Source organism: Mauremys mutica, chromosome 9 (genome assembly GCF_020497125.1).
Source record: "Mauremys mutica isolate MM-2020 ecotype Southern chromosome 9, ASM2049712v1, whole genome shotgun sequence".
In the NCBI taxonomy this organism is placed as follows: domain Eukaryota; kingdom Metazoa; phylum Chordata; order Testudines; family Geoemydidae; genus Mauremys; species Mauremys mutica.
The window spans coordinates 51,920,381-51,946,804 of NC_059080.1; the positions used below are offsets into that span (position 1 = coordinate 51,920,381).

At 47.2% G+C, this 26,424-nt stretch overlaps 1 long non-coding RNA gene across 2 annotated transcripts; it reads right to left on the reverse strand.

Annotated features, from left to right (window-relative positions):
* Window positions 1-5,245: 5,245 nt before the first annotated feature.
* LOC123377045 lies at window positions 5,246-26,168 on the reverse strand. Of its 2 annotated transcripts, XR_006582050.1 has the most exons (4): window positions 25,783-26,168; window positions 24,014-24,111; window positions 17,535-17,598; window positions 5,246-6,376 (listed from the first exon to the last, which is right to left on the reverse strand). It is a non-coding gene; the product is annotated as an uncharacterized LOC123377045 (long non-coding RNA). The 2 variants fall into 2 exon arrangements; XR_006582049.1 differs by lacking the exon at window positions 24,014-24,111.
* Between the last annotated feature and the right edge of the window lie 256 nt (window positions 26,169-26,424).

Below are 26,424 nucleotides of genomic sequence, written 5' to 3' on the forward strand. Positions count from 1 at the left end.
ATCTCTCACTGCTTCTTTTACTTTGTTGTTTAGACACGGGGGAACTTTTTTGATCCTCTTACTATGTTTTTTTTTTAAATTTTAATTTCAAATTTTTAACTGGCTTAGTTTGCAACAGGAGAGATTCATTTTGGCTATCAGGATAACCTTTCTAACTGTGGGACTAGTTGAGTGCTAGAGCAGGTTGCCTGGGGTGTATGTGGAGTACTCGTTACTGGAGGTTTTTGAAAGCAGCTTGGACAGGCACCTGTGGCAAATTGTCTGGGTGTGCTTGGTCCTGCCTCAGTGCTGGGGAATACCTGGATGGCCTCTGGAGGTCACTTCCCACCTACATTTCTATGATTCTGTGTTGTTTTTAACCTTGAAGGCCCTAAGAGGTCTGAGATTAGATTACCCGAGTGCTTCCAATTGCATGCTGCCCTGTGGAGATGTTTGATAATATAATGGGAGGGAATGGCTAGCAGGGTGTTTTCCACAATAGCACCTCAGTACTGGAACCTTGGTTTGTGGAGAGGGGAGTGATACACCCACTAACCTCTTAGACACAGTGCCAGGCACATCTCCACACATTCAGGGAGCAGGGGGTCAGAGGAGTTTATCCAGGTTAGTGGGGCATCTGCTGGTGATCATGTTTTAACTGCATTAGAGTGAAGAATCTGTTGTGTTAGGACGGAGGCTGTATGCGTTGTGAGGGAGCCCAGGGAAGGAGTAATTAACAGCTGAATCAGCTGGAATAAATACCCAGCGTGCTGTCCTCTGTTAGATGGTACAGAGGAAGGAGAAGCATGGAAATCCCATGGGCTGAGGGTCAGAAGTGAGGGCATCATGCAGAGAAGAGTGCACCATGGCATGTCCCTGTGACACTGCATCACTGCAACAGCCTCTCCATGCCAACTGCTGTGCCTGAGACGGGAGGAAAAGGAAGGTTTCTCTCTGCGATACCAAAGTACTAGCAGATATATTTGTAACCCACACCCACACAGTGTGGTGCTCTGTCCCCCTCTACTGGTGTCTGGGCCACAGTTAACTGTTGATGAGCCTGCTGCAACCTTGGCTGAGGGACCAGAGCACAGGCTGCCTGCTCCCAGCTCCGGAGGGTAGAATGTGGCATAACAGCAGCTCTTCAAAAGGTGCTCAGCTTTCAAGGCGAGTTAGGGGCAATGGAATGGTGTAGGGGCTAAGGCGCTGACTCAGGGCTCAGGAGGTCTGTGCTCAATTCCTGACTCTTCCCGGGTCATCTTGAGCAAGTCACTTAATTGCCCTGTGCCTCAACTTTTCCATTAGTTAAATGAAAATAATAATCCATCGTTTCTCCCCCTCCGCATGGCTGTCTTGTCTAGTCAGACTCTAAGCTCTCTGGGGCAGGGACTGTCTTGCACTGTGTTGGCACAGCACCTAGTGCAATGGGACCCTGATCTTCCAGGTGCTACTGTATACAGATACTAAAGTAGTACTCAAGAAGGAGCCTGTGTGTGCACTGCAGCTAGGAGCCTTTTAAATCCACGCTGCCCTTTATTCTGCCTGTTCATTTAGTGATGGCCCCAAGTCCAATGTTCTCTCTAATTTTTTACATCCTTGTGCAGAATGAATTTTGTTATGTGCACCAATATGGAGGTGTTGTGTGGCAGGGATGGGGCTGAGGGGTTCGGAGTGTGTGAGGGGGCTCAGGGCTGGGGCAGAAGGTTGGGTGCGGGGGGGGGGAGGGCTCCAGTAGGGGGTACAGGCTGTGGGGTGGGGTGGGGGATGAGGGGTTTGGGGTGCAGGCTGCCCTGGGGCTGCAGCTGGGAGAGAGTATGCCCCCTAGCCCTCTCTCGCCACAGCAGCCCAGGGCCGGGGGAGAGGTGCTGCTCCCCACCTGCGTGGTCCTTGATAGCCTACTGTGCGGCCGCACGGCTGCACTGCTTAGAGGGAACTTAGTCCTCAACCCAGTGTTTCTTGTGATGTCACAGCTCACCACTCTGGAAATGAATGAGATGTTGACCTCTCTGAAAGAATGATACAGGGAGTGACTGGGAAGGTGAATGCTGCTAAGGACACTCATCTACCTTGTTCATCAGCAATGAAGGGGACAAAGAAAGTGAAAAAGACAGGGCAATAGAGTGAGTAAACACATTGATGCTGTGACAGATGCACTTTGAGGCCCGAGCTGTGATCAGGGCCTCAGCGTGGTAGAAACTGTGCATACCTACAGTAAGAGATACTCATGGCTCTGAAGTGCTTACAATCTACGTAGGCAAAGCAAGCAAAGGGTGGGAGAGGAAACAGAGGTAAAGTGGCTTGGTTAAGATCACCCAACAGCTGAGTGGCAGGACCAGGAATCAAACCTGGGTCTCTTGACTCATATTCAGTTGCCCCCTGCACTAGGTCCTGCTGCCTCTGTCCGACAGGGCACTTTGTCAGCATGCCTGGGCACCGCCAGAGTTCTTTAAGTGAGAGATTCTCATTTACAGAGTCAACAGCTTCGAACAGGCTTGGCATATTAATTATTAATTATGCCGGGAAAGCGCCCTGCATTCGATCAGTAGTTAATAGCCCTGTCTCCTCCTCCTCACGGACGTGCTGCCGCTGTCAGATACCTCACTCCGGTTAAGACCCCAGTGTTAGAATTAGGCCCAGAAACTATTTTCCAGATGAGTGGCTTTTAATGGGCTCTCCAGACGTGTCCGCTGCATCCCGTGAGTGACTAGATATGAGGAGAGGAGAGACGCCGAGATTGATTCATGCTGTAAGAAGTGTTACGAGTTTTAAGTAACCAGGGCTTGGTGCGGCTACAGATGCTATAAAGCCCCATTGAGTTTATAGCCCGTGCTCCAGAAGTGCATGTTAATTACACACAAAGCCAACGCAAAGGGCCTAGTCTGTAAGCCAGACACTCGCTCTGTTTGCAGAGATGATCAGAGCAGCCGCATCTCAAAAGACACAGCTCCAGTGCTCTTTGTGGCTAACTGATTTAAATATGGGCCCTGGGCCATTGCTCCGCCCACTTTTCCATGCCTTGCCACCTCCAGGCTGGATGAATTCCTAGCCCTAGTCTAGCTGGGACAGCATCTTCCACCCATCCAGACACTGCAGCTGGCCCAGAATCTTGTGCCCTGCTTTATTACGTGGTGATAATAGGACCTAGGGGTTACGGTGGATGAAAAGGTGAATATGAGTCAACAGTGTGCCCTTGTTGCCAAGAAGGCTAATGGCATTTTGGGTTGTATAAGTAGGGGCATTTCCAGCAGATCAAGGGATGTGATCATTCCCCTCTACTCAGCACTGGTGAGGCCTCATTTGGAGTACTATGTCCAGTTTTGGGCCCCACACTACAAGAAGGATGTGGATAAATTGGAGAGAGTCCAGCGGAGGGCAACAAAAATGATTAGGGGGCTGGAGCACATGACACATGAGGAGAGGCTGAGGGAACTGGGATTGTTTAGTCTGCAGAAGAGAAGAATGAGGGGAGATTTGATAGCTGCTTTCAACTACCTGAAAGGGGGTTCCAAAGAGGATGGATCTAGACTGTTCTCAGTGGTAGAAGATGACAGAACAAGGAGTAATGGTCTCAAGTTGCAGAGGGGGAGGTTTAAGCTGGATATTAGGAAAAACTTTTTCACTAGTAGGGTGGTGAAGAACTGGAATGGGTTACCTAGGGAGGTGGTGGAATCTCCTTCCTTAGAGGTTTTTAAGGTCAGGCTTGACAAAGCCCTGGCTGGGATGACTTAGTTGAGTTTGGTCCTGCTTTTGAGCAGGGGGTTGGACTAGATGACCTCCTGAGGTCCCTTCCAACCCTGAGATTCTATGATTCTATGATTCTATGTTTCACGCAGGGAGCGCATTGCTCTGGTGTTGGTGACATGCACTGGCTGCCTGGAACGTGGCAGGGTCAAGTGTTGGTTTTATAAAACCATAAGTGCTTTGGGTGCTGGTTTGCTCTGAGACCCCCACAGCCCCTGTGCGACACAGCCACTCTGGAGATCTGCTAGCCCCGTGTGGTGCAATCAGGAGGGGTTGGGAGACCAGGGGCTCCATGGAAGGGTTTCTTGGTGCTGGAAAACACTTACCTGCCCTTCTGGGCTCTTCAGAGCTCCTGGTGGCTTCCCAGGCTTATTGCCATGAGCGCCCGTCTTCTCAGGCTCACTGGGGATGGCAGTGGTGAGGGGATGCTGTTGGGGAAAACTTGGAGCCATATGCTCATCTGGTGTAAATCAGTGTAACGTGACTTTGGCACCTATTTACACCAGCTGCGGATCTGACCCAGTGCCTTATATTGCTGTGCCGTAAAGTACCAAGGGAATGTAATAGGCACATGAAAATAGTGAATGAATCAACAGTGGGGCATAGTGTCTCCCCTCACCACCTAGCAAGCTGTGGATTTCCTGTCTGTAGCTCTTCCTCTCTTCTCTTCATTCTACCCCTCCCTTTCTCTACCTGCTCCAGGACCGCCCATTCCAGTCCGCTCTCTGCTTTTTTGTAGCGTCTTAGCTGGGCCATGGAGTGAGTGTCAAATGGGTCATAGCAGAGGAGAGTGGATCTGCAGGCTTGGGCCAAGCAAAAGGCAATTCCCCTCTACTGCACTGTAAAAGTGGGAGTAGCTTATTCATTCACAAGCCTCAGGGTATGTGGATCAAAGTCAGCTGGGTGTCCCGGACCAATCAGTCTTCTCTTGCTTCCCCCAACCAGTGGGCTTCTTCTTTGAAATTACAGTTTGGGCACCAAATGCTCCTTCTAGTGCTCTAACATGCTCTAGTGCAGGGCTGCAAGGAAAACTCTGAGCACGCTCTTCTTGACGGAGGAATATTGTGATCCTTTTACAGCAGACTTGTTTCCAAACACCTCACCCACTTAGCCCGTGTGATGTATTAAATAGCCTGTAACACTTAATTTCTTCCAAATAAAAGCAACCATTTCTTAATTGGAGTCTGACAAAACCAAACACCTTCCCATCCTGGGGAACTTCGTTTTTGAATTTTGCACCACAACAGAGCCAGAAAACGGCTACACCAAGCAGACAGTGTCGCTTGGAGCCTCACAGCTGGGTGATTTCAGCTCCCCCAAATCAGGGGGTTAAGGCTGAAATGCTGACATATATGTGGCAGTAGCGGACAACATGCTAATAATTTATTTTTAATGCCATGCTGTCTTTAACTGTGCAATTTCCTCCAGGGTGTTTGCTTTGAGATTGCGAGATAATTACATCTCAGAAACCAGGCTAATTACAGTTAACAGCCTGCAAACTGAAGGCACCTATTTTTTCTGCTCTTTTTTCCACCAGAAATTCTTCACAATTGCCTGTTAAAATGTGACCATCAATTAGGAAACCAATTCGGCGGAAGCGATACACGTCTGTGACTCCCCTTCTCCCATTGATGTGCATTGGGTGGAGAAGTCAAAACCCCTGCTGAGATGGAAATGAGGAACTGAATAATGGGGAGGTTATTACTCATGCAAATAGCAAGAGAGCCATTTCTGGGGACTGAATGCTTTTTTTATGGTAGTTGACCTGTGAGACATTGACTTCTGTGATCTGCACACTGCTGCCTCTGTTGGATGCAATACACTGGGCCCACCTACCTGCATGCAGGCTCCTTGCATTCCCTCAATGTAGAAGAGCATTCCCTTTAGAAGATTGGGTAGCGCCCTGTGTTTTTCGAACCCAGTCCCATAAGTTCTATTTTCAGTGCTGCATGTATATACAACTAGCTGGTGACCATGTTTTCTGCCTGCTGTGTTTTCATACCAACTTCAATCCAGCCTCTTCATTATCACCTGCAATGACTTGCAAGGGACAATGAATGTCTCCCAGCTGACTAATGACCTGACTACTCCCACACCTCAGGTAATTAGACATGGGAGGGGGCTGAGTTTCACTCCCAGCTCTGCCATTAACCTAGGGAAAGTCACAAGGCCTCTCTGTGTTGTCTGTTTCGACTGTAAGCTCTTCGGGGCAGGGCCTCTCTCTTACTGTATGTGTATAGTGCTGGCACAACGGGGCCCTGAACTTGACTGAGAATTCTAGATGCTGCGAATACTTAGGCTGCTAGCTCTTTCAGGCAAGTATCTTATCTTAAGGCTTATCTATTGTGTTGCACCTAGTTCCGTGTTGTTTCGCCGCTATGGAAACAATCACCATAATTAAGGGGCAAGAACTGAACCTGCAAATAACTGTGGATGCAAAAGCTGTGCCTGTGACAAGGGATGCCTGTTTGGAACAATCTTCCCCAGTATGTGGGCAGGGATTTCTACAGGCCAGCAAAAGAGCAAATCAGGCTCTGGCTCCATGTTGCGACTTGATTCCCTGGGGGTGGATGCTCTTTGGGAAGAGATCTGTGGTGGCAGGGATGGAGCTGGCAGTCCTTGCAATGGCTGCAGGTGGCAGAGCGGCTCGGATGCCCTGGAAAAGGCAGAAAGAGATTAATGAGACTAGAGAAGGCAGGAAGGCTTCCTACAATAGGATGAGGAAAGAGTGAGACACATAGAATCATAGAATATCAAGGTTGGAAGGGACCTCAGGAGGTCATCTAGTCCAACCCCCTGCTCAAAGCAGGACCAATCCCCAACTAAATCATTCCAGCCAGGGCTTTGTCAAGCCTGACCTTAAAAACCTCTAGGAAGGAGATTCCACCACCTCCCTAGGTAACCCATTCCAGTGCTTCACCACCTTCCTAGTGAAAAAGTTTTTCCTAATATCCAACCTAGACCTCTTCCACTGCAACTTGAGACCACTGCTCCTTGTTCTGTTGCTCTTTTTCTCCCTCCTTCTACCCCATGTCTGACCTCACTGCAATTCAGACACCTAGTCAAGGACTATGCAAGTGTTTCCCAACCAAGGAGGACACCGGGCTATTCAAGGGGCAGAGGAAAGGATTATTATGGGATCCCAGATACCTTATCCTCCCCCACACCCACCATGCAAACATGCTGCAAAGCATCTACAGGCAAAGCAGCAAATTGATCCTTCAAAGCCACCCAGCTTCACCCGCTGCTTCCCACAGCATGGTAAGAGGGCACACAACACTTAATACAGCCACAGGGGCCACAAGCTTTTCAACAGATTCCCCGCTGCAGTCCTGGGATGCATAAACAGGGGAATCTTGAATAGGAGGAGAGAGGTTGTTTTGCCTTCTGTAGTTGGCACTGGAGCAACCGCTGCTGGAATCCTGTGCCCAATTCTGGTGCCCTCAGTTCAAAAAGGATGTTGATAAATTGGAGAGGTGTCAGAGAAGAGCTACAGGAATGATTGAAGGAGTAGAAAACCTGCCTTATAGTGCCAGAATCATGGAGCTCAGTCTATTTAGCTTCACTAAGAGAAGGTTAAGGGGTGACTTGATCACAGTCTGTAAGTATCTACACAGGGAACAAATATTTAATAATCACAGACCCATAGGGTTAGAAGGGACCCCAGGGGTCACCCGGGCTAATCCTCAGCCATGATGCAGGGTTTGTTGTGTCTAAGCCATCCAAGACAGCTGGCTATCCAGCCTCCTTTTGAAAATCTCCAGTGAAAGAGATGAGCTCTTTGATCTAGCAGAGAAAAGTGTAACATGATGCAATGGCTGGAAGTTAGCTAGACAAATTCAGACTGGAAATAAGATGTACATTTTTAACAGTGAGGGTAATTAACCACTGGAACAACTAACCAAGGGTTGTGAAAGTTTCTCCATCACTAACCATTTTTATATCAAGCTTGGATGTGTTTGTAAAAATTCTGCTCTGGGAGCTATTTTGGGGTAGTTCACTGGCCAGGAAGTCAGACTAGATGATCAAGATGGTCCCTTCTGCCCTTGGAATTTATGAATCTATGTGGGGAGCTTATCCATCCCTGGTCCTACTTCTCTTGCCTGTGGCCTAACTCCCACATGCAGATCTCTAGAGGGCCCTCTGTTGGATCAGGAGATTGAGGGTTAAGATGCTGCACTGGCAGCTGCCCTCCTCTCTAGGATTATTTCTGCTAGCATCAGATGACACTGACACCCATGCACTTATGTGGGGATAGACCGAAATGTCCCATCAAGGTCCTCTCCATCAGCACCACTCCTGTTTAGAAAAAAAGTAGTAAACTGCCAAGGGAAGATAAACAAGAGAGATTTCAAAACCATCGAAGGATGTTTATTTCCATTAAAAAAGCCATGGGCATCAGTGGTCCAAATCCCCAAAACAGCTTTGCAAATCTCTCTTTATTCCCATCCTAAACTAACGCTGAGGAGTAAAAGAAGCTGGGTCACATTCATCCTTGGTGCAGCCAACCTGACAGCCGAACAGTAACTACAATGAGGGGTTTGGCCCCACACCCCTGTACAAATATTCTGAGGGTTTAAATGGTGCTTCCCCTCAGGACAGGAGTGAATTTCTACTGCTCTATATCAGAACATACTTGCAGGGCCCCTTTAAGAATGACAAATAAAACCTTCACTGAAAGGCACAAAGGTTCGTTTTCTAACAGCTTTAGATCTTATCTGACAGCCTACACCTACCCTCATTCTTTCTGTTTTTACAAGATCTGTGAGGTTTGTTTATAATCCTTGCATTCTTGAAGAATATATTTTTCTTCGGGGACTCTGGATCCGGGACTAATTTAATTACTTTTTTTTTTAAATGATCAAGCCAATAGTTATAAATTGTTAACAAGTTCTGGTGGAAATTGGCTCCCCAGAGACTTTGTTATACTGAATAAAATAACATTAGGACAGAATTAGCACAGCTTATTGAGTGGCTGTGTCTTCAATAGGACTGCAAATTGGTATTTTTCAATGGGAAAAAAATGCCATCAAAAATTCCCAACCAAGTCCAGTGCTTTCGTGGGGGCAGTTCAGATCCACACCATGCGCAACACCAGGCTGCAGCTTCCTGCCACGAGAGAGCCTAACCGAGATAGAAAACAAAGCTATTGAACCGTGAACTATGACTGAACCTGCAATACCATCCCACGTGGCTGTCTCCTCCGGTCAGCCACGGTCACCAGAAAGGATCATTCAGAAGCTTTCCAGACCGTTTGCCCAACAAACTTTATGCTGCTTTGTGCTTTTCAGGAAAAGTGGAAATGGGCTCCTTGTTAAATGTGTTCACTTACAAAGAAAAGATGTGGGGCGGGGCGGGAAGGGAACAACACCGGAAAGCTGGGAAGATTGACATGAGAGCTATTACCTGTAAGAGATGAGGAGGGAAAACAGAGCCTGTGGGGCAGTGTTACTTTGACTGAGGTCTGTGCACTGCAGAGCCTAGGTTCGACTACAGGGCAGAGAATCCTTACCCTAGGGTTAAAATGCAGTGTAGATGTTCAAGCCCAGGGTTCCCTGACATGGGTAAGCTGACTTGAGTCTCTCTAACCTTAGGCTTACACTGCTGTGTAGATATACCCGGAGTGGCTGGGAAGGGCACAGAAGGTCTGAGTTCCTGGTTCACCAGCAGGTGTAGAAGCACCAGACGCAACTGAGTTTGTTTACAGCAAAAAATACCTTGGCATGACTCCTACACACTTGGTTCCTTTTATGTGGAGCGGTGCTATCAAATAGCAGGAAGGGGAGTGCTGCGGTAAGGAAAAGAAGGAAACTACCTTTCTAGTCATGTTATCTGATGATGGGGACAGTGATTGATTCCTGAGGCTGGCTGAAGATCAACTAGAGATCCTGCATGATGGAAACAGAGGCCGTCTGTTTCCTGATCTAAGCCCCATCACACAAAACAGATGTAGTAAGGTCCTAGCCGAGACCAGGAAATCTTTTGTGTGTGAGGTTGTGGAAGCAGCAGTCCTCTTCCTTGCCAGGCTGAGGAGCTGATACAAAGAGAAAACGTACATCTGTGGGTGAGGAGGGACCTGCCTTTGTAAAAAGTCTCTTGCATGAAGTGCAATCTAAAAGACCTGGACTGGATCCAAACCCTGGTGATAAGGAACACTGCCATGGGAATAAAAAGCAGGAAATCCAGCCTGCTGACATATTTTCCTTAATACCCTTAAAGCCCCAAAGTCTGGAGTTTATAAAGGCTGGATTAAAACAGCTCTGCCTTGTCTTCCCTCCTTCCTGTAAGGATGGAGGGATATATGATGACCATCTAAGTAACATAATGCATGTGTGGGACGGCATACATTCTCTTTGCAATAAAGCACCTAGCAGGTTCTCCATTGCCTTGCTCCCCACATTAGGCATCTATATCCATCCCAAGTGAATGTGAAATGCTACTTGAAGAGACTGGTCGCATTTGACACGCACTTTGCACAGGTGCAAATGGTGAGGCAAGACAGCAGCAAATCGGACCTTTTCTATGCAGTTTGCAATTGATCTGTTTGCCTGCTAGTGTGCATCTGTTTCACTTTGGCTGACCATTTGGAAGTTGCTTCCTGCTTACAGCACATGGCAATTATAAGGGTGGAAAATGAATGATAGCTTACCCCTGTACAGAATAGTCCCACACAAACTTGCTTTGCTAACTGTGACACTAGCTGCAATTCAGAAGAGGTGCCCTTGCATCTCTTGCTACAAACATCATCACAGACCTCAGCAACTAGGGAAGTCACAAGCTAAGATTGCGTCAATGTTTCTCACACCAGCTTTAGAAAGCTGCCAGAGTGGATCAGACCTGCAGTCCACCAAGTCCAGTATCCTGTCTCTGGAAGTGACCATCACCAGCTGCTTCAGAGGAAGATGCGAGAACCTACAGTAGCTGCTTTGGGATTCTGTCTCCCATTATTAGGTTTCATCCTGATCTCTAATAGAGACTGACCTAAGTCCTGAAGCACAAAGTTCAATATCCCTTCCAAACTTATCATAGCATTAACTATTAAGAACATAAGAATGGCCATACTGGGTCAGACTAATGGTCCATCTAGCCCAGTTAACTGTTATAACACTGCACAGTCTTGTTATCCACATAAATATCCAATCCCCTTTTTGAGCCGTGCTAAATTCTTGGCCTCAATACATTCCGGTGTCAGGGAGTTCCACAGTCTAAGTATGCATTGTGTGAAAAAACATTTCCTTTTATTCATTTTGTAAGATGCAGTATCTGTATCCTTTTGGATGTACAAAACAACTCACACCGACCAAATCCAAACAACAGAAATGCTGCCCCTTGGACAAAGCAGTAACAGATAAAGGGAATTGTAACCCCCCCTCCCCTAGATTACTGGGAGGACAGACTTGAATGCAAATATGGTGTCAAGCAAAACATTCCACAAGTTCTTGGAAGAAAAGAAGGGATTTCTCCTCTCTTTGAGTAGTGCTGCTCTTTTGTTTTCTCTCTTCTCCAGGCAGCTGTATGCATATTAACATACTGCTGGCCCTTGTGATGTATTCTGAATATGAAATAAAGTGCAAAGTGGGCGAACATTGAAAAGGGTCCAGGAGCCAACTTTCCCAGTGGCACATGGTGATTTCTCAGGTAGCCAGGACCTCAGCCATGTGGTGGTTTAGAGATAAGTGCTGACACCTTGAATTGCCTCCAGCAGCCTGCAAGATCTACTCTACTCTGCAGAGAACTGCTATTAGTTCCCTTCAGCTACCAGCACGGCAGAAACAGGCAGCTGCCTTCTGCACTAGCTCCAGGGTTGGGATGGTTTTCAGGGAGCCCATTGCTATGTTGCTGTCTCGTGGATGCCAACAGTCATGACAAGGCCCACACACGCAGAAGAGATGGTCACAAGTAAGACCATGGTGTGCTGGCAGGAATGAGAGGGAGCCAGTTTAATGTCAGGGGTGTTTAGGTTAAGCCATCTCCTTCCTTCTTAGAGGGTATTTAAATATGGTGGTGGGCAGGGCGCTAGGGTGGCAATGGGGCCATGTTTTCAAGTGCCTCAGATTTTGGGTGTCCAACCTGAGGCACTGAAAATCAGGCTCCTTTAAGGTGTCTCCAGTACAGCAGCTAAAATCACTGGGCACTTGAAAATTGAGGCCAAGGTCACGCTAGAGGAGAAATGCTGTCCAGAGTGGCATCTATTCCACAGGCCTGGCAGCTGCCATGGGGCACTGTGCCAGCTGGACCCAATTCTGACCCACTTTTGCCGTGCGTGCATGTGTCTATTCCTCTCTTTTCTTTCCCCTCAGCTTGTCAAACTCAGGCCCAGCAAAGCAACAAATCCATCTTTTCAGAGATCAATTACGGTGTCTGGCTGCAAAGCCTGGAAATCCAATTAACTCTAAAATAAATATAAAAAATGAAAAATATACTGAGGGGAGGGCATAAATCACCTCAAAAATGTTCCAAACATTAAAATAAACAAGGAGGAATTTCAACTTCATTTGTCTTTTTTGGTGGAACCTTCTGTCATTGATTTATTTTATTGCTTTGGTATCATACTCATTTTGTCTTTGCTCAGTTTCAAAATCACTTGATCTGTTTGAACTGGAGCTTTTGCTTCTCATTCCACCTGGCAGGGAGAGTTTGCAGTGGCAGTAGTCTACCTCCTTTAATCTTCATGCATGCGCACATCCCCTTTGTGGAACTGAAATTGGCTTGCTTTTTATATTAGGAATTTGAACTGTTTCTATTTGTTAGGGTGTTTCTGGAGAGAGAAAAAAATGTTCATTTAGATATTTCTAGATTTGAAAAGAATTGTCAGGTGTGGGTGAAGAACACACACACACACACACACACACACAGAGCAAGTCTTCTCCTCACACCCAAGCACCTGATTTTTGTATCTACCTGGAACTGACTTTTAGCTAAACTGCATCTCTCTGCACTTCCTCACACATTCCGGGTCTCCACAGGGACTTCCTCCCAAAATAACAGGGTCATAGGAACATAAGAACTGCCGACCTGAGGTACACCAGGGTCTTGTATGCTATGTCTGAGGAAGGTGCATGAAGCATTTTAACATAAATGAAATTTCGGCAAAACAGGTTGTTTTGTCAGAGCTGAAATATTTTGTGGAGACGGATTGGTTTCCCCTGCACTTTTGTCAGGAAGGTTTTTTTGGGCACAGAGCACAGAGAGAGAGAAATACTGGAGCTGGGTGGTCGGGATGCTGCCTTGGATTAGTGAAACCCAGGTTCAAAAGACAAATCCCTGCTCTGCCACATTTAGAATGATCTGGGGTGAAAGGAACTGGAGTCTGGGGAGAGTAAAAAACATCTGAAGAAGGACTCTAAATAGCTGTCACATGAGACTCATAGACTCATAGACTTTAAGGTCAGAAGGGACCATTATGATCATCTAGTCTGACCTCCTGCACAAAGCAGGCCACAGAATCTTACCCATCCACTTCTATAACAAACCCCTAACCTATGTCTGAGTTATTGAAGTCTTCAAATTGTGGTTTCAACCGTGAATTCATCCAGGAATTGGCTGGAATGTTGTCATGTGACTCAGAAATCTCAACTTCCCTATGACCCTAACCTCATGTTGGTCCCCTTATGTCCCAAGCTACTCAGATACTACAGCGGTGGGCACCAGTACAATACCCTATCAGAGTGAGAGACAGACTATCCGTTTGCAGAGTTGTCACCATGTTGGACACAGGAAGTTAGAGAGAAAATGAGGGGGTGAGGTGACATCTTTTCCTGGACTAACTTCTGCTGGTGAAGAAGCAGACCTCTGTGTAGCTCAAAAGTTTGTCTTTCACCAACAGGAGTTGGTCCAATAAAAAATATTATTTGACCCATCTTGTCAGACAGAATATCTGGCAGCCAAATGTTTCCTAAATGGTATTTGCTTGCCAGACATGGCTAGTGCTCATGATGGTTGGCAAATACAATATTCAGTTTATCCATCCCTAACTCCACTTCAACCTCTTACCTCCCCAGCCCCATGATATAGGACAGGTCTCCTACTTTGAATCCACTGGTGGCTGGAAATATTTCCTGTGATGCTGGCAAACCATGTGCCAGTTCAGGTCAGAACCCCAGGCCAATACACTTGAGTGTTAGTATAGATCAAAGTGTTACATGTATTCAGGTGTTTAAACTTCATGAAAACGAGTGGAATGTTACTTGTATGGTTTTCACTTCTCCATTCCTGTCATGATGTAATAGCAAACATTTACATGGTAAATAGCCCTTTAACTAAATAACTCATCAGACATTCAAGAAGACTTGGGGAATGCTAATGAAGGACATTAGCAGAGAAGGCTAATTCCAAAGCAAATGACCATTGTGGTGATGACCCGAGGTAAGAGACTCAAAGTGGATCCCTCACTCATCGTCAAAGGAAAAGTCCACGTGAATGGAGACACTGTCAGCGTGTGTACTGTCAGAAGAAGCTGTAGGTATGGATTCAAGGAAAAATTCTTGGTCTCTGGATTGTTTGGATTCAAACAGGGCAGAATAACTGAACAAGACGAGAAAATGGAGCTCTCCAGAGTTATTCTGGGTAGCTCCAAGAGACTTTTGGGAAACTGGCAAATTTACTACATCTGTGCCACCATTTGGAATTACAAACTGTGACTTACCTGTTATTATATTTTACCTTCTTTAACCTTTCAATAATGTTCATTTCCTTTTCTTAGCTAATAAACCTTTAGTTGGTTTGCTGTAGAATTGGCTGCCAGCTTGTCTTTGGTGTAAGACCCAGAGTATCAGTTGAACAGGGGTAAGTGACCGGTCTCTTGGGACAGGGAGCAACCTAATGTGGTGTGATTTTTGGTTTAAGTGACCTTTTATCACAAAGTCCAGCCTGTCTGGGTGGCAAGATAGACTGGAGAGCCCAAGGAGACTGTCTGTGACTCCATGGTGAGACTGTTACCATGATCCAGGAGTTCACCTTTGATACTGGCTTGGTGAAATCTAATTACAGAACACACCACCAGCTGGAGGTGTTTGCCCTGCTTTCTGACAGTCTGCCCTGAGCTAGGCACTCACAGCTGTGAGCTGCTCCAGGCAGCGTGATACCTCCCCACTCACAGTTGTGTGCAGTGAGAAAACACTTCCTCCCTCTCCTACATCCAAGCATGTTCTCTTTGAAACAACATCCCGGGCCCAAAGGATGGAAGAGTGACTGGAATACACGATTGTGGTGTCGGACCAACTAGCATAAGAGATTGTTATATTTGCCCCAGCAAGACCCTTCCATCTCTCACCCTTCCCCTATTTCTAGGGCTCTTCCAATGTCTCACCTCCCCATCACTAGGATGTGTCCAGTGTCAGACACTTCCCCCACCCACCTTCCATTGCTAAGAGCCTCCTTTTCTTTGCCCCTCCCCAGCCTCCCTCCCTTTCCCTCTCCCTTAGCTAGACCAGGTATGGAAGTGTAACTATCAAGTTAGTTTCTATTCTCACTCTTGGGGGCTGGATTCTAAACTGTTTATTGTGGAATAAAAAGAAGATTACAAGCCATTGCCCAAGGATAACATGCTAATAATTTTTCAGCAGGGCACACAGTTGGCACAGACTACAAATGTTATTAAGCAGGAGACCTGGTATGCACTGACAGTGAAGGGAAGTTACCCCTAAGGAGATAAAACTTCTATCACTACCATCAGAAAGTCGGAATAACAGCAGCAACCTATTAAAAATTACTGCAGGGATAGGTGTGATATTTTTATCACTTTCAGAGTGCCACTGGCAGAGACGCTCTTCTGAACGTCTTTAGAAGTTAGCACTATAAAGAAGTGCTAAAGACTGTCGTGTTTGGACTTCCTCAGGGATACATTCAGAACACAACATCTGAGGGACCAGAGAGTTTTAAAAATGAGAAAAGCCATCCAGGTGTGATGTTTTGGGGTTCAGTCAATGTCTGCCTTGTAACCCTATGCAGCTTTGGTTCAGAGCTCTGACCCCCAACCTCCTGCCAGCAGCCCACAAGTCTCCCTCTGGCTATGCCCAATGTGACTGACCTTGGTACCCTTCCAGCCCTGAATTTGCCCCCAAATCATCCTCTTGCATGGTCCAGTCCCTCTCACTGAGCCTCACAGAATGAGTATTATGTTCTCTGCCTCAGACAATACACCACTCCAGCCTGCCAACTGACTGGACGCACACACGTTACTGAACCTATCCGGCCCTGATGGTTTATAATGAAAGTAAAACAAGTTGATTAACAAAAGAGCCTGGATTAAGTGATACCAAGTAAAAGAAATAAAGGTAGAGTTCATTACAAGCAAATCAAAGTGAAAGCATTCATTGAAAAGTCAAACTTAATCAAGCAAGATACAATCTTTGTTCAAGATGGTTTCTCTCACCCAGTCTTCTTTCCAGCTTGTTACTGGCTGGCCTGGCCAGAACCCATCCCAGATCACATTGCTTGGTTTCTTTGTCTCCTTAAAGTGAAGGAAACTTAGAGGCTCGCTCCCCCTCTCTCTATAGTTCAGCAGACATTTGCTACGGATTCTTCTGAAAAGTACCCCACTGTAGTAGGGCAGTAAAGAGGGGTTAAAAGCAGCCCCGGCGAGGGCTGCAGCTGGGGAAAGGCTAGGCGGATTGGGGAAGGAGCCACAGCTGGCCCTATAAAAGGGCAGTGAGCCAGGCACTCAGAAACATTCTCTCTCTAGCTTTTTGTGAGAGACGGGCCTGGCTGCCTGGGTGCTGAGAAGGGTACTAGTGTAAAGCAGTGCTGGGGAAGGGCAGAGGGAGCTTGGGAGCTCCAGCCTAGCAAAACCCCAGGCTGCAGGCCTAGTTAAAGGCCTACAAATAGGTACTAGGGCTGCAAAGGGGCAGCCCAGAGATAGGCAAAGGCGGCAGGTCCTAACCTCTTTGCCAATGATGAGTGGTTTACAGACGGCCGTCTGCCCCAGTGAGCGGGGGCTAGATGATGACTGGCAGTAGCCACTGAGGCAAGGTGGGGATGGGGGGGTTCCCCTGAGAGGGGAGACCCAGAGACAGTGGGTTGCTACTGAGGCAGAAACCTGAAATAGAGGAGCACCAGGGCCTGGGGGGGGCAGATGGGGGGCCAGTGGCAGGCAAGCCATCCGCTGGCAGAGGGTGCTCTGGAGCTGGGAAAGAGCTAATTCCCTGGACAACCAGCAGGAGGCGCTGCACCAGTGAGTCATTGCCCTGCCACACCCAGATAAAGTTCATTAGTTCATGCTGAGCAAGGGAATCACAAGTACATCTACACTGGAATAAGAGATCTGTGGCACAGCTGCTTCTGGCCCAAGTCAGTTGATTTGGACTTGTGGGGTTCAGGCTGCAGGCTTAAAAATTGCTGTGTAAACATTCAGGCTTGGGCTTGAGCCTGGGCTCTGGCACCCTGCCACCACGCGGGGATCCTCCAGCTTGGGCTCCAGCCCGAGCCCAAACATCTACACAGCAATATTGCAGTTCCACAGCCCAAGTCAGCTGACACAGGCCAGTCATGGGTATTTAATTGCTGTGTAGACGTCCCCCCTGAGGCTCCAAGCTGGTCCCTCTCCTGCTGGTGGTAGCAAGTTCTCTTCCTCCTGAAACCTCCGATACACGACTAGCTCATTGAATATGTGCCACACCTAGCTTGAGGAATGGGCCTCTTTCCTTTGTCTGGAGAAAACTTGTTTATTAACTCCCCCTGGCACCCCTGGTTTAAACACCTTTTAGTCACAAACTTTAAAGCATATTAGCCAGTCTCTATGATTTCTCATACAGCATTCATATATGCATTATACAATGATATTATTGAGAAGCGTGTTGTTAGTTTGCAAATGGTACCTCACAAGGCATATTCTGTACACAAATCGTTGCAGTAGTGTGTAGGCTGTGAATACAGAAGAACCTAGGGGCACAACAGAGGAGATTGTTAATGAGCTCAGATGAAAATGAGGCACCTCAGAAAAAACAAGGAATTTGTGTACCATTATGAGGCTAGGCTTTAGGAAGATAGGAATTGCCAAGCTGGATCAGACCCAGTCTCCAACAGTGGTCAGTAGCCACCGCTTCAGAAGAAGGTACAAGAAACTCTTCAGTCAGCAGCTCTGGGATCACTGGCCCATTGGCAGACCCCAATCATTAGAGATGACCCAAAGTTTCTCTTTCTTCCAAAATGTTTGAAATTCCCAATCCTTTTTAGAATATTTGTAAGCTCTTGACCTGTGATATCATGTGGTAATGAGTTCCACAGGCTACTTATATGTTGTGTAGTCAAGGATTTCCTTATATCAATACTAAATATTATTCAATTCCATTGACTGTCTCCTTGTGGGTGTATTTATGAGAGAGGGTGAATAGCCGTGCTGGAGCTATCTACCCTACATTGTTCCTTATTTTATGTTCCTCTCTCATGTGCTCTCTTACTCATCTCCATGATGGTTTCATGAATGTTTCAGATGGATAGGGTGTGCTCCTGGTCACTCCCCTCTATGAATTCAGATCTCAGCGTTAGCAGGTCCATGTGCCTGAGGTGCAGGAAACCATGTATTCTGGGGATGCAGCTGAATTGTAGTAGTTCTTCCTGGCTGGAGGGAACTTGTTTTAATATGCTAGTGATGCAGATAAAATACCGTAAACCAGTCCCCATCCCTATTTTACTACTGATTTAACGATTGGAGGATGAATTTGACTGTTTATTAAAACATTAAACAGTAAACTTTAACAATACACAGTAAAGTTTTTTTCTGATTGTTAAAGCAGCATTAAAGTGAGATGGAGAGAGATTGTTCCTAACCCCATCCTTCGGCCCACAAGCACTGCTATCAGGCACCAATGCAATTTCAACAGTGTGGCTTTTGCCAGCATTAGGAAGAGATGGGTCTTTACTAGCCCCTTGCATGGTGAGCCTAGCTTTTAAAGGAGAAAATATTCATTTCCAATACAGCCTCACTCAACCGGTTCTGGTTGCTCTCAAAAGGCCGAGCTAGCTAGAGGGCACCAAAGATGCCGCTGCCCAGCTGTCTCTTAACCCTATTATTGTTGCTAATCAGCTGTGTAAATATCCACTTTACAAATATCTCCAAGGCATGATCTTCTGGTGCTGTGTTGTGCCGCTGCTAGACATCCCTGCTGTGAACTGTGTTGTCCAGGAGACTAGTGGCTCTGTGCTGGCATGGACCTCTAGTGATAGCACAATGATCTGCCACACAGGGAATCTTTATTTGGGTGCCTTTGCTCTTAAATTAGGCTGGTGTTTTCAGAGACGCCTAAGGGAGTTAGATGCCCAAATTCTATTGAAATTTAATTGGTCAGATTTCCAAAGGTATTTAGGCACTTAAAGAAGCAGATAGGCACTTTTACAAATCCCACTAGGCATCTAAGTGAGTTAGACACCTAATCTGTTTGGGTGTTTTTGTAGATCCCACTAGGTGCCTACCTGAATCTTTAGGTACCTAAATACCTTGGAAATCTCACCCTGAGGGCCTAACTCCTTAGGTCCCTTTGAAAGTTCCAGGCTTAATAAGATCAACCACAAAATCCTGAATCTAGAGGACTAGATGGTGTATGGGCTTGAAACCAGCAAAGAGGAGCCTGATGCAAAGCCCACTGAAGTCAAGAGAATGACTTCATAGGGCTTTGCACTTCTTGGTCACCAGCTCACTAGTGAGTGAAAGTTATTACCATCTAATTGGTGTTTGGTGGATTACAGTAAAGCCCACTGGCTCGGAATGGAAGTGCACGGGAGAACAGTCAGTCAGGTGAGGTGCATGGAAATAAACTGAAGTCAATAGGGAGGGATATCCATTTACTTCAATAGGAGAAGCATTAGGCCCAATTTGAGCAGATCTGTGCAGGTAGAGAAAGATAGTCACTTGGAAGACATGCAGGGAGAATGGGGGCAGGAACTTGGCAATTCTCTCTAAATGCCACAGTCGCCTTTGTGGAATGGTCGTTGATTTAAGGGAAGTACGGAGTATGTTGTAGCTGATGGGTTGACACCTTCAGAGAAATTTCTAAGGCCAGATTTTCAGAAGATCTCAGCATGTTGGGCATTCACTGGGTGCTGAGCTTTCTTGAAAATCATTGGCTGTGCATTACATGGTCCCTTCTGGGGTGCACCTGTAGGGAAATGCCGCATTATCACTAGGCTAAGCAAGACAGACATCAATGTATTTCCTCGTTTCTAGAGAACAAATACCAACAGCATTCTAAGGCCAAACTCTGACTTGGGCTATATACCCATAGCAGTGAGTAAGGAGGTGTATGAATCTAGGCTGTGTGCATCCACTACTCCCACCTTGCAGCAGGTGGTGGGGAAGCAGCAGGGGATGCAGTAGCTGAGACAGGGCCCCTAGCAAGTTGTTATCCCCTCAGAGTAATGGAGACTCCGGGAGGGAAATGTGTCTCAGAGAGATCTCTCTCCAGCGCAATGCCTCCAAGAGCTACTCCTGCAATTTACACACCCCTCTTCACTCTAAAGGCACAACCTAGTCCTAGAAGATTAGCTAGACCCTAAGTGTTCAATATTAGGAACCCATCCAGAGCCCTAGATTAAAATCCTGGCCGCACTGAACTCAAGGGAAGTTTTGTGATTGACTTCAAATGGGGCCAAAATATTGCCCCTAGTCTCAAATCTGCCTGAAATTGCTCATGGAATAAACTTTTAATCTCAGTTTCTGGTAAGTTTCACACAACATAATGCTACAGCTCAATTCAGTGGGGTTGGTGGCCTGCATTCAAGTAAGGAATATCCCGGGCTGGAATCTCAGAGAGTGCCCAGGTCAGGAAAGAGCCGCAGGGGCAGAACTGCGTGGGCTGCAGAGTCCAAAATGGGCCCGATAGGGGTGTTGCAGACTGGGATTGAGCTGTGTAGGACCAGATCTTCCTGGTAGCACATGTACCTCCTAGTCTTTTCCTTTCTTAGGCATTAAAATGTGTGTGTATATATATATATACACACACACACACACACACACACACACACACACACACACACACACACACATCTCATTCTGCAAGTTGAGCACACACAGACAACAATAACTAACTCCAGTACTAATGCTAAGTCATCAGAAACTAATATAATCTCTATTGGGTATTTTTTTCCCTGAAACATCCCCCCCTCCCTTCTAGACCCTAATTTATTGATTCCTTTTGCAGCTCCACACATTGTATTATTTATAAGAAGCAATATTCTAGCCTCCCTTGACAGTGTTTGAGGGGTAGCAGAAAGCAGTGCAGCAGAAAGGTGGTGGAATAATTTTGGTTATGTTTCCATAGCTACCTTGCTGTTCAATGTGGTTTATTCCATTTTAAAGTCAACCAACACACACGCAAATCACCAAATGAAGTATGTTTACGCTAATCCTTGGCCTGCCTATTGCTGTCTACTGTGGCTGTGGTTTGTGTATTTAAAGGGGCACTTGCTACATAAATAAATGGCAAGGCAGCATTCTAGCTAGATATAGGAGGATGATAAACATATTGTTTCTTTTTTCTTCTCTCCTCCGACCTGTGTGTTCCAATCCACCCCTCTTATAGTATAGATATTTATAACATGCATTCCTCGCAGAGGAAGTTTGAAGTGGGATGGTGCCCTCTAGTGGCATTTGATGTCCTTGCAGTCCTCAGCCCAGAAGTAGATAGAAGTACTATAGGATGGTAAGAAAGAAGAGACCTGAAGAAGAGCTCTGTGTAGCTCAAAAGCTTGTCCGTTTCGCTAACAGAAGCTGGTCCAATAAATGCTATTGCCTCAGCCACTTTGCCTCAGTAAGATTAGCAATAGCTATGGGGAATAGCTTGTGTTTTTTAGGGATGTTTTTGGATTTGGATTCTCACCACTGAACTTCAGCTTAAAGATAGATGTCTCTCTAGCATCCATATAATGATGGAGACAGGTAGACAGACAGACATTCATTATTTTCTAATGAAAGCACTGAATCAAGTATTAGTAGATGCACTCCGTTTTCTGGGCATGCCCCTGGTTTTGCCTCAGTTTGGCTGTATCATTGAGGGCTGGGGTTTAAGTAGGGTGACCAGATGTCCTGATTTTATAGGGACAGTCCCGATTTTTGGGTCATTTTCTTATATAGGCTCCTATTACACTCCCTGTCCCGATTTTTCACACTTGCTGTCTGGTCACCCTAGGTTTAAGAAGGAGATGGGAGGGGCAGACCATGGTTCTGCCATGCCATGGAAGTGGCAGATCGCAAGGGGCAGCCGTGGCCCAAACGCTGTACCTGGCTGACATGTGTATTTGGGCTCACTTGTGGCATTCAGGCCCAGGCCTGCATTGAAAGCAGGGGTGAGCTGCACCAGTCCAGGGGTCGGGGAGGAGTTATGCCTTTGGGCACACAATCCTTCCCCAATCTCCCTCGTGAGCAGAGGGACTGTGAACACTGCACCGCCCCACAGGATCATGCAAGCTACTGCCTCTGCTGAGAGACAGCCCTACCTCCTCCCTGCCATGCTGGGCAATTTTGGACTGTGTGGGCACACTGAGGGAGTGGATCCTGTACTTCCTTCAGCACAGGACTTGCAATTGTCCTGGGCCACTGGAGCCTTGTGCCCTCTCACCCCAATGTGCATACTCACACAAGGGCCAGAGAGAAATCTAGCTTATAATAAGTAAAATGGGAGGGAGGAAGGACCCCGATATTATTCAAAACATACTCACACTGCATCTGGCTGTGCATTGACAATTCCTAGGACAGAGCCCAGCTGCACCAGAGGAAAATTCCTATCCCCCCTAAGCCCTAACAGAGCCTCGGAGCAACCAATGTCAATTCTAGCAGTAGCTAAACCGTGTTTGTGGATTCTTCCCATCCCCAGTAACCAGCCAGACCTACAGCCTTGGAACGTCTGATTGTTGCTCACAGGGCAGAGACGACTTCTGCTACATTGCAGAGCGCAATTGATTTAACCCTCTCTCTCTCGCTCTCTCTCTTTCGCTCTCTCTCTCTCTCTCGCTCACACACACACACACACACACACACACACACACACACACACACACACACACACACACACCATTTTCATAGCCATCAGATACACAGCACATCAAAGGCTGCCCTGCCCAAAGGCTGCCTACAGAAGCCCATCTCGTAGACACGTGGGACAGGAAGTGACATTTTGGACCATCTTATCTGGACAACACCCGATTCCTAGACCAGCGTTTCTCAAAATGTGGCCACAACAGCCTCCACAGGAGGGGCGGAGATGGCAAGGGCGGAGCCCCTCCATGCAGTGCCCAGCTGTTGCTCCTGAATAGCTGTTACCCAGGGCAGTGAGATGCTCCACCTTGATGTTTGCACTGGTGCTGCCAGCAGGGATCGGTGTCCTGCACCACATAGGCTTCTTGGGGGCTCCGGGCAGTGCCTCTGGAGAATGCAGGGCTGGTGTGCGTGGTGCTGGAGGCAGCTCTTGTCAATGGAGGTGGCTGCAGTGTTTGATCACTGGGGCGCTCCCTGGGCAGATCCCCCACTCCCGCCTGGCTTGGGCTGGAGAAGCCTGGGTTTCTGCAGGTGGCCGAGGAGTTCCCGACCCACTTTCCCTGGGGCAGGCTCTTGCTGAAGGGCTGCAGGAGGCAGGGACGGAGATGGGTCAATGCTTCCCTTGCTTTAAACTCGCTGTTTACAGTGGCTGTAGGTACCACAGCAACAAAATGGCTCCGGACTGCTGCAGGGTTGGCAGCTCCCTGGCAGAGTGAGGGGATCCCACTCTGTGACACGCTTCAAGCACAAGAATAGGAGCGAAGTCTGGGTGCACTGAACGGGGAGCTCTTCATTCTACGCCCTTCCTAATACATCAATAACTTACAATGACCTGGACATGTCTATGTGCATATGGACTGGTTTTTCCTAAACTTAATTATGAATTTTAGGAAAAATTCACAGAGTGGCCACCAGCAAGAGTTGGTGGCCGCACTCAGAGGCCACCAAAAGTTTTGTTGTGAGAACCCCTAGCCTGTCAGTCTACACCATTAACAGACACATCTCTCCAACCTGGAAAACAATCTATCCTGATGCAGAGCACTAGGAAACAATGACAAGTGACAATGGCTACATAGTCTGTAGGAAAATACGACAAGCAGATAATACCTCTGGTATGATTTACCTGTCTTAAAAACAATCTGTGGGTGAATAAAATATTTGTGAGAAGGAAGGGCTGATGCTGTGGGCAGGTATGATGGGAGCTTTGCACACACAGTTCTCTCAATGCACATCCATCCTAACCTGCCAAACCCAACCCACCACTAATCCTGGCCTAGATCCCTATAATGGTTATATGGCTACCACTTCAAATTATAATTGTAATCCTACCTGTATTGCTGATATCTTAGGGTCCCTGTGTCTGTTTGTCTGTGCATGCAGCACCCAGCTCACTAGAGGCCCTGATCACTGACTGGAGCAGAGGGATGCTGCCACAATACAAATATGAATATAATGCTAAGATCCAATACTGTCAATGCAATTATCTCCTATTCCATGTCACGTCAGTCATTCCAGTTCCATATCTTTCAAGTGTCCTACATTTGGAGAGCCAGAGCTGCAATTTGCCCTGGGAACTCCAGTTCTGACCTGCCTGAGGCTGCCGTGGACCCATCAGTGAGTCTTCAGGCTCCCCAGGAGTGGGCCCTTTAAGAAAAGATGCTGGACAGCAGTTGGCCCAGTTCCAGCAACTGTGTGCGCCACTATACATCAGGGCCGGTCAGCAGGCTGTGGTGGAAGGGCCATCTGTTCCACAAAGCAGAGATGTCAGGGCTTGGCTCGCTCCAGAGGAGAGCTGTTGAATGAGAGGTCCCAGATTGTGTAGTCATTTTGAAGTGTGTGCCAATGACACTAAGCTGGGATTTTCAAAGAAGCCTTAATCAATGGGACTGCGGCACCTAATTCCCTTTGTGCAAAGCCCAGCCTCAAAAGATAGACCCCCAAGTTCACGTAATGTATTACCTAGCCCTGATATGAACATAGCTCCATAGATGGCCCTCTGCAACAGCTCATTATGTCACATGCCAAGCTCCTCATGGTCCCTTCCATGCCTTGTTTTCACCTCCCTCGTTTTCCCCTGCTGTGGTGGAGAAAGGAGAGGGACACCATCTGTTTGGCTTTTCCCACCAGAGAAGAAAATAGCCTTGATGGTAAATGATGGTACATGCAGTGCTTAGTGGGCTTTCCCCGTCAGTGGAGAATAAAAGTAAATTGCCATTTGTGTAACGGTATCTCAAGCCTGTACAGTGAACCCATAAAACCACTGCAGCTTTAGCATATTTGCAGGTTGAACAAGGGCTCGATTCAAGTGTCCCCATTGCATGCCCACTTTCATGCAGGACAGTAACATTCAACATTGCTGGAGCAGTATGATCCCCTTTGCTCCATGTGCTGAGCACCTGCAGAACAGGAATCTATCTGATAGACCAATCCAGAGCATTTCTGGAAGGATTGAGCCCCAGCTAAGCACTGGTCTTTCTACAGAACCTTTGAATGCCCTAGCTCAGTTCTCATAGGTTAGTGTCTCATGGCCGTGGTGTCCAGCCTATGGTGCTCATATACTATGAAGCTGGGGGTTGTGAGAGTACCTAGGCAGATCTGGCCCAGATTCTCAGTTGATGGAATCATCATAACCCCATTGACCTCAGTGGAGCTATGCCAATTTATACCAGCTGAGCATGTGACCCCTGGACTGTTGGCAATCCTCTAGTCATGGGTCATTCTACTTCTCGTTCAGCTTCACTGCGTGTGGAGCATCCCTCTGCTCAGAATGTCCCAAACTGGGGCTGGTTCCTTTGCCTTCACTGCTTTAGGGAACTGTGCATGTATCTGTGTCTGCTGACATCTGGGCCACCATCGCTGAGGGACAATATGCCAGACTGTGTGCCAAGCTGCCTTGTTTCTGTACTCTCTGCATACATGTCTCTGCATGAGAGTCATAGAGTGTGCCCGGCCTTGTTTAGAAGTCTCACCCACTGGACTGTCCACAGCATGGCACCCCTACCCCTCCGATTCTTTCATCTATGGATTACCATTATTTGCTGTCATGCTCCCTTATTCCCCATTTATGGCAAGATGGCAGTGTAAGAGGGTTCACTCACCACAGGAATGCCTCCTTGTGGCCAGGCATGGTGTAGCAGCTGTCTCCCCATATGGCACCCCCTGACAATGGTTACTCCATCACTTTGGTGGTCTCTTTTCACAACTTGGTCTTCCAGCCAGGTCAGGCTTTAGTCTATCTCTTCCGGGGTAACAGAGTCCAAACAAGCTGTGGTCCAGTGACCTTACAGCAGGTCTTCTGTCTGTCTCTGGGCTCTATGGTTCTTACACCCCTTACCTCAGCAGGTTTCACCTCACCTTTCTTGGAACCTCCCACTACTCTGGGTTTCAGCCCAGGGACCCTGGAGATGACAGCCAAGGTCTATGTCCTGCTGCCTCCCTGGACCACTTCCTACCTCGTCTATCCCCAAGAGAGTGACCACAGTCTCTCTCTGTTGTGTATTTGGTTGTCATGGTTTTTGTTCCTATGGCAACTGAATTAGATTATTAGGGGATAGCTCAGCCAGCTTCAGCCGGCTGAGTGAGCATTCTGTGTCTGTAAATAAAATGGTAGTTTTGTTAGCTATCTGCTCTCTGGCCTCAAGTGATTTCTTCCTAAACCGGCTGCCCCCAAGGATATAACAAGTGGCGACGATGGATGGGATCCTCGTGCTGCTCTAGTAACAGAAGGAAGTAGAAGTCAA